Source organism: Octopus bimaculoides, chromosome 13 (assembly GCF_001194135.2).
Source record: "Octopus bimaculoides isolate UCB-OBI-ISO-001 chromosome 13, ASM119413v2, whole genome shotgun sequence".
Lineage (NCBI taxonomy): Eukaryota > Metazoa > Mollusca > Cephalopoda > Octopoda > Octopodidae > Octopus > Octopus bimaculoides.
Genome location: NC_068993.1, coordinates 5,090,522 through 5,100,469, shown reverse-complemented (window position 1 = coordinate 5,100,469; position 9,948 = coordinate 5,090,522). Strand labels below are relative to the sequence as shown.

At 35.7% G+C, this 9,948-nt stretch overlaps 1 protein-coding gene and 1 long non-coding RNA gene across 12 annotated transcripts in view; one reads left to right on the top strand and one right to left on the bottom strand.

Moving 5' to 3' along the window:
* LOC106872422 (protocadherin-11 X-linked) overlaps positions 1 to 9,948 on the bottom strand; it is a 370,508-nt gene that overhangs the window by 356,445 nt on the left and 4,115 nt on the right. The window lies entirely within an intron of this gene.
* LOC128249260 (uncharacterized) overlaps positions 9,579 to 9,948 on the top strand; it is a 1,975-nt gene continuing 1,605 nt past the window's right edge. The window contains exon 1 of the long non-coding RNA XR_008265349.1: positions 9,579 to 9,714. This is a non-coding gene — a long non-coding RNA (uncharacterized LOC128249260). The remainder of the gene's footprint in view (positions 9,715 to 9,948) is intronic.

The following is a 9,948-nucleotide window of genomic DNA, read 5'->3' as shown; positions in this document are numbered from 1 at the left end:
ATATATATATATATATATATATATATATATACCTTTGCATATGTGTTTGTGCATGTGTGTTTGTGCATGTGTGTTTGTGTGTGAATATGTATACATATATGTTTGTGTGTGTGTGTGTTTGATTGTTATATATGTTTGTGTGTGCCTTATCATACGTATGTGCATGAGCATACTCGAATATGTATGTGTGTTTAAGCCGTACGCATATTTAAACAGGTAAACGTATGAAATAAAAACAAGACAAAAGATAATACTAGCAATAATAATAACAACGTTAAGAAGAAGAAGAAGCGGAAGAGAAAGAAGAAGAAGAAGAAGAAGAAGAAGAAGAAGAAGAAGAAGAAGGGAAAAATGAAAACAAGGCCAAACATAGAAACAGATTCTAAATTTGGAGAAGGAACAGTTAAATTCCATAAATTATAATTAGAATTCATAAGATATGAATTAATTGCTTAAATAATAATAATGATAATAATTATGATGATAATAATAATAATAATAATAATGATAATAACAATAATGGTTTCAAATTTTGGTACAAGGGTAGTAAGTTCGGGTGGAAAAAGCCAATTACTTCGAACCCCAGAACGTGGCAAAGAATGAATGACAGAGCTGACCTCGGCGGAATTTGAACTCACATCGTAAAGACGGACAAAATGCCATCAAACATGCTAACAATTCTGCCAGCTCATTGCCATAATAATAATAACAATCATCATTATCCTCATCATCGTCATCAATCTTCTATATTTCATGATGAGATTACAAGATTTGTCCGCTGAATGTTGGAGAATACTACACAGTTAAAGATACACAAAAATAAAACAAACAAAAAAACGAAGATATTTATTAAAAATAGATGCATTTGATGTAGTATGATGTCTATGTTGGTACTGTGCGAGTCTTGCTGCTTGCTGGTAGACACGTTTTGGTAGTACCATGGAGAGAATGTCTTGAGAAGCAGCGAAACAATCAATCATGCTAAAATTATAGATATTGTCGAAGAAATATGATTACTGCTGAGGGCCATAGTTGTGACGCAGATGTTGTTGTTACTGTAGTAGAGGTAGTAGTAGTAGTAGTAGTAGTAGTAGTAGTTGTAGTAGTTGTTGTTAAGGAATCGAATAGTAATGCTGGTGAGTACAAAAGCAGAGTGTGTTAGGTGATTGCGGTCTGCGATTATGTAGGTGGGTAAGAAAACCATTTATTCTTCTGCGAACAGAATGATTTGAAGGACTCTTGAGAGGGGAACATATTGCAGCAATAGTTGTAACTGTTGTTGTTGTTAAGCTCCAGGTTAGTTCTGAATGATGAGATTGACGAACAAAGGAATTCCTGTGTTGTCTATCCAGCCTCTTTAAGGATGTATAAAACAACATTGTATAATTTATATACCCATTTTTGGGGGGGAGTATATAGAATATTTGAATGTATTTTATGCATTCTATACACTCTTTTTTTTTTTGTTTTGGTAAATATAGAACAACGTTATATGATATCTTCTTCTTTAAGATGAGGGTGTGTTATTTTAGGGAGAGTTGACTGCTTTTTCTAGCAGGTTGAACATGCATGCAGAGGATCCCTTGCTGGGTTTTGAAGATGGTGGAAGATGGTGATGAGGGTGGTGGTGGTGTTTGTGGTGGTGGTGGTGTTAGTTAACAATAGTAAATTTGGCATGACAAAATTGATAGCATACTGGGATTAAAAATAGATATAGGCACAACAACAACAACAACAACGACTATAGAAGCCAAAAAAAAAATAACAACAACAGCATTAAAAAATAAAAATAGATTAAATCAATTGAGGGAATATAGCTGTTATTTCTTGTTAGTCAAGCAATTAGTGAGACATGGTTCTGTTGACTCAAACGTATTGCAATTGTTATTGTTGCAGTTGTTGTTGTTGTTGATAAAGGCTGAAGAAATATTTAAGGGCTCAAATGTGTAAGGCAGAGATTCAGTTCTTACACAATTCCAATGTTATTTTTATGGAGTTCTTTCCAAGAGGAATGAACAGTGAAGTTCCAGTCCAAGAGAATGGGAATAAAAAATGGTGAAGATGTAAAAATATCTATAAAACGATATTTAGTGTGGTGCTCTGCAGGTTTTGGCATTCCATCACATTTAATTAGTATTTTAATCAGTTAAAAATTATTAGTAAAACCCATAGAATCCCTATGTTAACCCTTTTCCCTCATCCTCTGACCCCTTTTCTCTCCCTGTCGTTTCTCCACAGTTTTTCCACTTCCTCAACATCTCTGCTTATCTTTATTTCTTCTCCTTTAGCCTTTACTCATTCTCCTCTCCCCACAATTCCCACATCTCCCTTTCTTTTGGTGAACCTTTTAAGATTTTTCTCCACCCTAGTCTACTATTCCCTTCCTGTCCTCTTTCCCTTCATACCATTCATTCATTCTTACCCTCATAATACAAGATAGTCCTAGAACTCCCAACACAACCCCTCGCATCACCTTTTGATTCTGTCTCCATTTCTCAATAACCTCTAACATTAATCTCTACCCTCATCCCTGTTCCCTGCCATACTCACTCCACAATTAGTACCTAATGCTACTCTACGACCCTGTCACTCTCTCCCCTACTACCCTGTCACTCTCTCCCCTACTACCCTGTCACTCTCTCCCCTACTACCCTTCTCAACTATTAATCCATATCTCTCATTTTACTGATCTTCCCTCATGAGTCCACCTTGAATCATTATGCATTCACCTTTCCGTTCTCCATCAGTTGTAGGGGTTACTTTAGGCCCCCTAGCCTTGTGAGTTACTAGCTGATCTTCCCAAGTGCTGATGCTATGAAAAAGGCACCCAGTCCACTCAATAAAGTGGTTGGCATTAGGAAGGGCATCCAGCTATAAAAACCAGACCAAAGTAGTCATTGGAGCATGACACAGTCCTGTGTCTCAGCTAATCCTGACAAACAACCCAATCCATGTCAGCAAGGAACATTAATGTTAAATGGTGATGATTTAAACAGTAAATGGCCATGTCTGGGATTGAAATCACCGATGATCATCACCCCTGAAGTACCATGAGAAGATATTGAGGCATACTCTATGATAGGTGGTGGCACTAAAATTGAACAGGTCTCCCTTTGTCTTTACACAGTTGTGACGTCAATAAAGGGACTTTGAAGAGCAAACACTGTCAGGGACCAAATTCTCTTCTCTTTCTTCGCATTTATCAGATTCTTTAGCAAATGACCCCAGCATTTCAGAAGCATTGGAAATATTGTTGACAACAAGGAAACACAACTTTTGGGAATGGTATGACATAATTGCTTCCATTGGGGATAGATAAAAATGATCTGAGACTGTAGAGTCTGCTGCTTTTGTTGTGAGAGTACCAAAGGGAATGATGGAAGTGTTTGTTATAGAGGAGTATGAGGTAACGAGTATCAAGGGATGTAGCAGCTATCAGTTATAAAGTATTGTTGTTATTGAATGATACCATTGACCATAAGCACCCCCTTCCACCCATGTCCATCACAACATTTCCTATCTAAGGAGTATCCAGCCTCACGTTATTCAAAGTGTATTTGGTAAAGTATAGCTTAAAGGAGATTTAACTGTGATTTCTAGCTGATAGAACAACCATACAGAGGTAAATCTATTTGTTTAAACAAAATGAACGAGTTGATTGGTTCAATCGTTATACAGTATTAAGTTTTGTTGCTGTTGTTTGTGTTATTGCTTAATTCCATGTCAGGGTCGATAAATTAAGTACCAGTTGCGTACTGGGGTCGATCTAATCAACTGGCCCCCCTCCCCAAAAATTTCGGGTCCCGTGCCTAGAGTAGAAAAGAATATCTGACCAGCTTTGCTTGCATCACATCAATAGCTGTGTAAAGTATTTCCTGTCACACCCCGTATTACTGTGATCATATTTTCCCATAAATTTTTCTTCAGGATTTGAGAAACATTTAGCTGCTATTTCCAACTAGCTGCGTGACTAAGCAGGAGCTCCTTGGTTATTATAGTGTTGCTATTGGTTTTATTCAGCCCCAGGTTATCCCTAATTGAGCAGATTATGATAAAAAGCAATCCAGCTGTGACTGTCCTATCTGTTCCATGTGAACAGGGAATGTAGGACCACATTAACCAACATGTCTTTTTCTTAGATAATGAGGTGGGATTTGAGGGAGATATGGCTGCCCTTTTTTTTTTTATTCCAGTTGGTTGCATAACTATGTAGAGGATTCCTTATTGGTTCATGACATTGTTGTTGTTGGTGGTGGTGGTAGTGGTGGTTTTGGTTGTGGCCACATTCAGTAACAGTGAATGTAGTGTGACAATATTAACCGCATACTGGGAACTGAAGCAAATACAGCGGTAACATTAAACATTACAACAACAGCTACAGCAACAACAAAAGGAACAAATTAACATAACAATAGCATTTTTAAAAAATGGCTTCAATTAGGAAATTATCTATAATCATTATTGTTATCAATTTTGTTATTATTATTATTATTATTATTATTATTGGTGAGTTGGCAAAATTGTTAGAAGATTGGCCAGGCGGCAAGTTGGCAGAAGTATTAAAGTGTCTGAAAAGTGACAAGCTGGCAGAATTGTGAGAGCATCGCAAAAGCAGCAAATGAACGGAATTGTCAGAACATCAGAAAATAAAAATAAAAATAAAACAAGTATTTGTTTTTACTCTTTAGATTCCAAGTTCAAATTGTGCTAGGGTCATTTTTGTCCTTTATTCCTTCTGGGGGTGGCGGGGGGTCGATAAAATAAAGCATGAGTCAACTATTGGACTTGATGGTATAGACTAACACCCTCCCCTCAAAACTGGTAGCCTTGTGCTTAAACTTGGAACAATTATTTTTGTATTCTTTTTTTGGTTTCTGTTTTGTTTTTGTTCACTGGAACTTGTCCTTCGATATTGTCCTCCATGTTTTGGGCCCTTGTGGTCAATAAAAAATTTCCATCATCATCATCATCATTATTGTTGTTATTATTGCGGTCACTTAAATAAGTACCAGTTATGCACTGGGGTTGATGCAATCGACTTAATCCCTTCCCCCATACCTGAGGCCTTGTGCTCCCAGTAGAAAGGATTATTATTATTATTATCATCATTATTATTATTGAGGCAGGAAGCTGGCGAAACTGTTAGCTTGCCCAGCGAAAAGCCTAGTATTATTTCGTTCATCTTTACATTCTGAGTTCAAATTCCACCGAGGTCAACTTTTACTTTCATCCTTTTTTTTGTGGGGTGGGGAGGTGATGAAATAAGTACTAGCCAAATACTGGGGTTGATGTAATCAAATTCCCCCTCCCCTCAAAAACTGCCAGCCTTGTGCCAAAATTAGAAACCGTTATTATTATTTTTGGTTAAGACAGTGGTAGAATCACTAGAACATCTTAAAAAATACCATGATATTCCAACACCTTATGTTCTGAGTTCAAATTCTGTCTTTGTCTTTCATCCTTTAAGGGTCAATAAATTAATTACCAGTGAAACATTTTAGGCCTTGTGCCTTCAGCAGAAAGGATTATTATTATTATTATTATTATTATTATTATTATTATTATTATTATTATTATTATTATTATTATTATTTGTTAGTGGTTTGTTTGAGCCCTGTATATTTAGATCACAAGAACAGCAATAATAATAAAATAAATAAAAAATACAAATAATAAATATTATGTTTCTGATGTCTGGATACTGGGGAAGGGAATTATCAGAATTGATAGGCAAAATAAATGCCTTGTAGTATTTGATTTAATTCTTTACATTGTAAGTTCAAATCCCACGAAGGTCAACTTTGCATAATAATCCTCTGAGGGTTTATAAAATTAGGTATCAATAAAGCACTGGGAATGATTTAATCGACTGCCAGTCTGTGCTAACGTGTAAGGTTTTTGGTATGGTAGAGCAGGGCCCTAATACCTGCCCAAGTACAGGGGTTTTGATGTTAGGTGAAGTGGTGCATTGCTTGGAGATAGCTGTTGTCACATCAATGTTGGTATCTATATCTAACACCGGCCTACATTACCACCAGCATCACACACACACACACACACACACACACACACACATCCTATCATTTACATGAACACATCCATTCTATTATCCAAACACACACATCGTACGCACACTCACTTTCTGTAAAAGTGAATCTTATCAAAAATAAATAGGGCAAAAGATGAACAGATCCTTAATATTTAAGTTTACGGTATTCCAAGAAATATTACTGCTCCTTTTTTTAATGTGAGCACAAAGCCTCAGATTTGTAGAACAAAGGTTCAGTCCCTATATAAAATAAATGTTTATTATTTTTATCAAGTCCCTAATTGAATAAATGGTTAAATTGATTCCTTTGGGATTTGAACAAAAAAATGGTAACAATGCAAAAATAATTACGGAAAGATATTAAGCCTGGTTCCCTACTATTTCTGACATTCCATCACATTTAATTGTAGTTTAGAGGTTAGGTTTTACACTTATGATCACAAGATTGTAGTTTCAATTCCTGGACTGGGCGATACATTGTGTTCTAGAGCAGAGCACTTCATTGTATATTGCTCCTGTCTATTTAGCTGGGTAAAAGTTGTAATCCTGCAATGGTCTGGGGTGGGGAATAAATACGCCACAGAATCTAGGAAATTGGATTTATGAGTTTATGGCTCTGATTCTTTCCATTCTGGTTCCGTTTTATGATCACATTTAATTAGTATTTTAATCAGTGAAAAATAATTATCAAAAATCTACTGAATCTATATAATAACCCTTTGTCATATTGTAGATTCATCTGGTTCTCAGAAAGGAAACCATTCATTTCAAAGTGTTTTATCATAAATTGAAACTAGTCATTGAAATTTTGAGTAAGAATCTTTTATGTTCCAAGCGCCACCAGTTTAAAAATAAAGAAAAACTTATTTTACCAAATCCCATTAAATTTCCATGATTATTTTCAAAAGGTACTGAAATACATAAGCCATGTATTTCATTAGGAATATATTCACAAATGAGAAAAACTCACGTTAGCAAAATAAATGTCTTGATTTCAATTAAAATCCTCATTTATATCTTGCTTGGAGTGGCAAGGCGACACGAAAACTTGAATCATGTAACACACACACACACTCACACACTCACTCACACACACACACACACACACACACAGAGTCACACACTCACACACACTGTGTGTTTGAGTGTAAGTTCCTGTACATAAAAGCGTGTGTCTGTGTGTCTGTGATTGAACACGATGTTTCGGTAATGTGAAGAAATCACAAATTCTTAGACCTATTTCTTCAATTCCTGCACATTTTCAATACTGTCATCGATATTTAAATATACTTGTATTAGAAGTAAGCTTTTGCAGTTCCAGGTAGAGTGAGAACTGTAGAACTGGAGACTTGCTTGTGGTTCCAGTAAAAGACAAGAACGTTGCAAAACTTTGCAAGAACATTGCCAAGAATTACTTAATCTAAAGATAATGGGGAAATGTCGACGATCTCTTACAACATATGTAAACATAGACAGATATGTACAGTATTAAGCATACACACACACACACACATATACACATGCTCACAAGTATAAACAGACACAAAGGAACATATATCCAGACACACACACACACACACATATATATATATATATACATACACATGGATAAAAACAGAAACACTGAGACACACACACTCTCAAATCTTGTGTGTGTGTGTGCATGGGAAATGTATATATATATATATATATATAGAGAGAGAGAGAGAGAGGAAGACAGTAATAGACATGGAGACAGTGTATTGGAAAAGATTGAAGTAATCTAAATAAGCATGGGAAATACAGATGTAACATGGTGATGATGACGATGATTAATGATCTATATGATATATATGAACATTAGGGGGGAGAGAGAGAGAGAGAAAGAGAGAGTGGAAGATAGAAACCAAACGTCTATATACATATATATATATATATATATACCTGTCCATCTGTGTTTATATCTAATAGAGTGTGTGCATGTGTGTGTGTACTCTGGTTTTCAGAATGGGAACACAGTATCACTCACAGCGTGTTAGAAGAGGCAATCTAAAGATTCGGCTTCAAGTAAGGTATCCAGTAACAAAACTGTGCCTCAGAAACGTTGCCGAAACTCCTACCAGCATGGAAAAGTGATTTTAAAAACGATGATGATGACGGCAATGATGACAACGTCGATGGTTATGATACTGATGCTAAGGATGGAATTGCCTGTAGACTTTTACTGCTTTCAGTCAGTGGACTGTGGTCATGTTGAGATGCCAAAATCTTGAAAGGTTTCCTTTGATTATATATCTGTAGAAATGGTTTGTCTGGTTATTATTTCATGATTGTGGTAAAATGGAACAACGAATGAATGAGGGTGTAAAAATGGTAAAATGGTGTAACTGAGATGTATTGAAATGTCTGTCGTATTTTTGTTCAATAGCATGCATCTTACAATGCCATACCAATATAACTTGCTGTCTCCCCGCTCCCCATGCCCTGCATAGATTCAGCGTCCTCATGGTCTCTGTCGGCCAAATACCTTTTCACAAGGATTTGGTGCATTTGAGGTAAAAGTGGAGGAAAATTTCCAAAGGTACCTCACACTGAGAATGGCAGCAAAAGCCAAAAAAGCATGCATATGTCAAGTGAATACCAAAAAACACACATACACACACACATATGTGTGCAGGTGCGTGTATGTGTGTGTGTATATGTGCATGGGTGTGTACATGTGTGTGTGTACAGTGTGTGTGTACAGTGTGTGTTTGTATGTACTGTGTGTGCACGTATATGTATATATGTATGGATGTGTGTTTTTGTGAGTGTGTGTGTGTGTGTGTGTGTGTGCGTGCGCTTCTTTGTGTGTGTGTAGGTATATCAAAAACATGAAGCGTGGAGTAAAGGCTAGAAAAGTTAGCTTTCTGGTTATGAGAAAATACAGGACAAAATAGAGAGTCATCTAAAATTCCATGAGTCAGATAGAACAGGCACTCGTACATTGGTTAAAAGAATGACTATATTATCATTAATAAAATACAACATTATATTCTCATATCAGCCAATTTAATAACGACAATCATCAGAAAGAGCTGAGAGGAATGGTATGGTGTGGGCTCTTTGCCACTGAGAGTCATAAAATATACATATATAAGTATATCTTGAAAATATACACAAGCATATATTTCTATATGTATGTGTGTATATATATATATATACATATATATATATATATATATATACACACACACATATATATATATACATATATGTATATATATATATATGTATATATATACACACGCATATATATATCAGTGTGTGTATGTGTGTGTGCATATGCACACTACATTTGCATATATTTTTTTTATTCTTTCATTTATGAAGCCGTTGCACTTTGGCCAAGCTTGAGCACTAACTTTGCATTTGCGACAGATATTGCAGCCTTAATGACAAAGATTGAAATTGCTGCAGGTGCTCTCTGGTTGTGTTTATTTCCACGATGTTGGTTCGTTTTGTAATCTCAGGTAGATGAATATCCAGGTGTTTCTTCTATATATTTATATCCACTGTGAGTAGTTCTTCACAAGTTCTTTGGCCCAATATTGTAAAGATGCAGGCCTTTGGACCTTAAAATTCTGCAGTATCTGGTCCTCACTTTTGATAGCAAGAGTTGGTGGGAGCGCTGGGACTCTGCACTGGTGAGGATTTTCATTGATTGGTACAGTTTTCAGTATTGAAGTTTGGTATTCAAATATCTTGAAGTATCTTCTCTAGATAGATCACTACATACCTTTGCAGTTTTCTCCTCCAGGAAGTGTATTTATATCTATCTATCTATCTATCTATCTGTCTCTTTATATATATACATATATATATATATATATGTATATATTAATCACTTTATATATATATAGATATATGTATACATATAT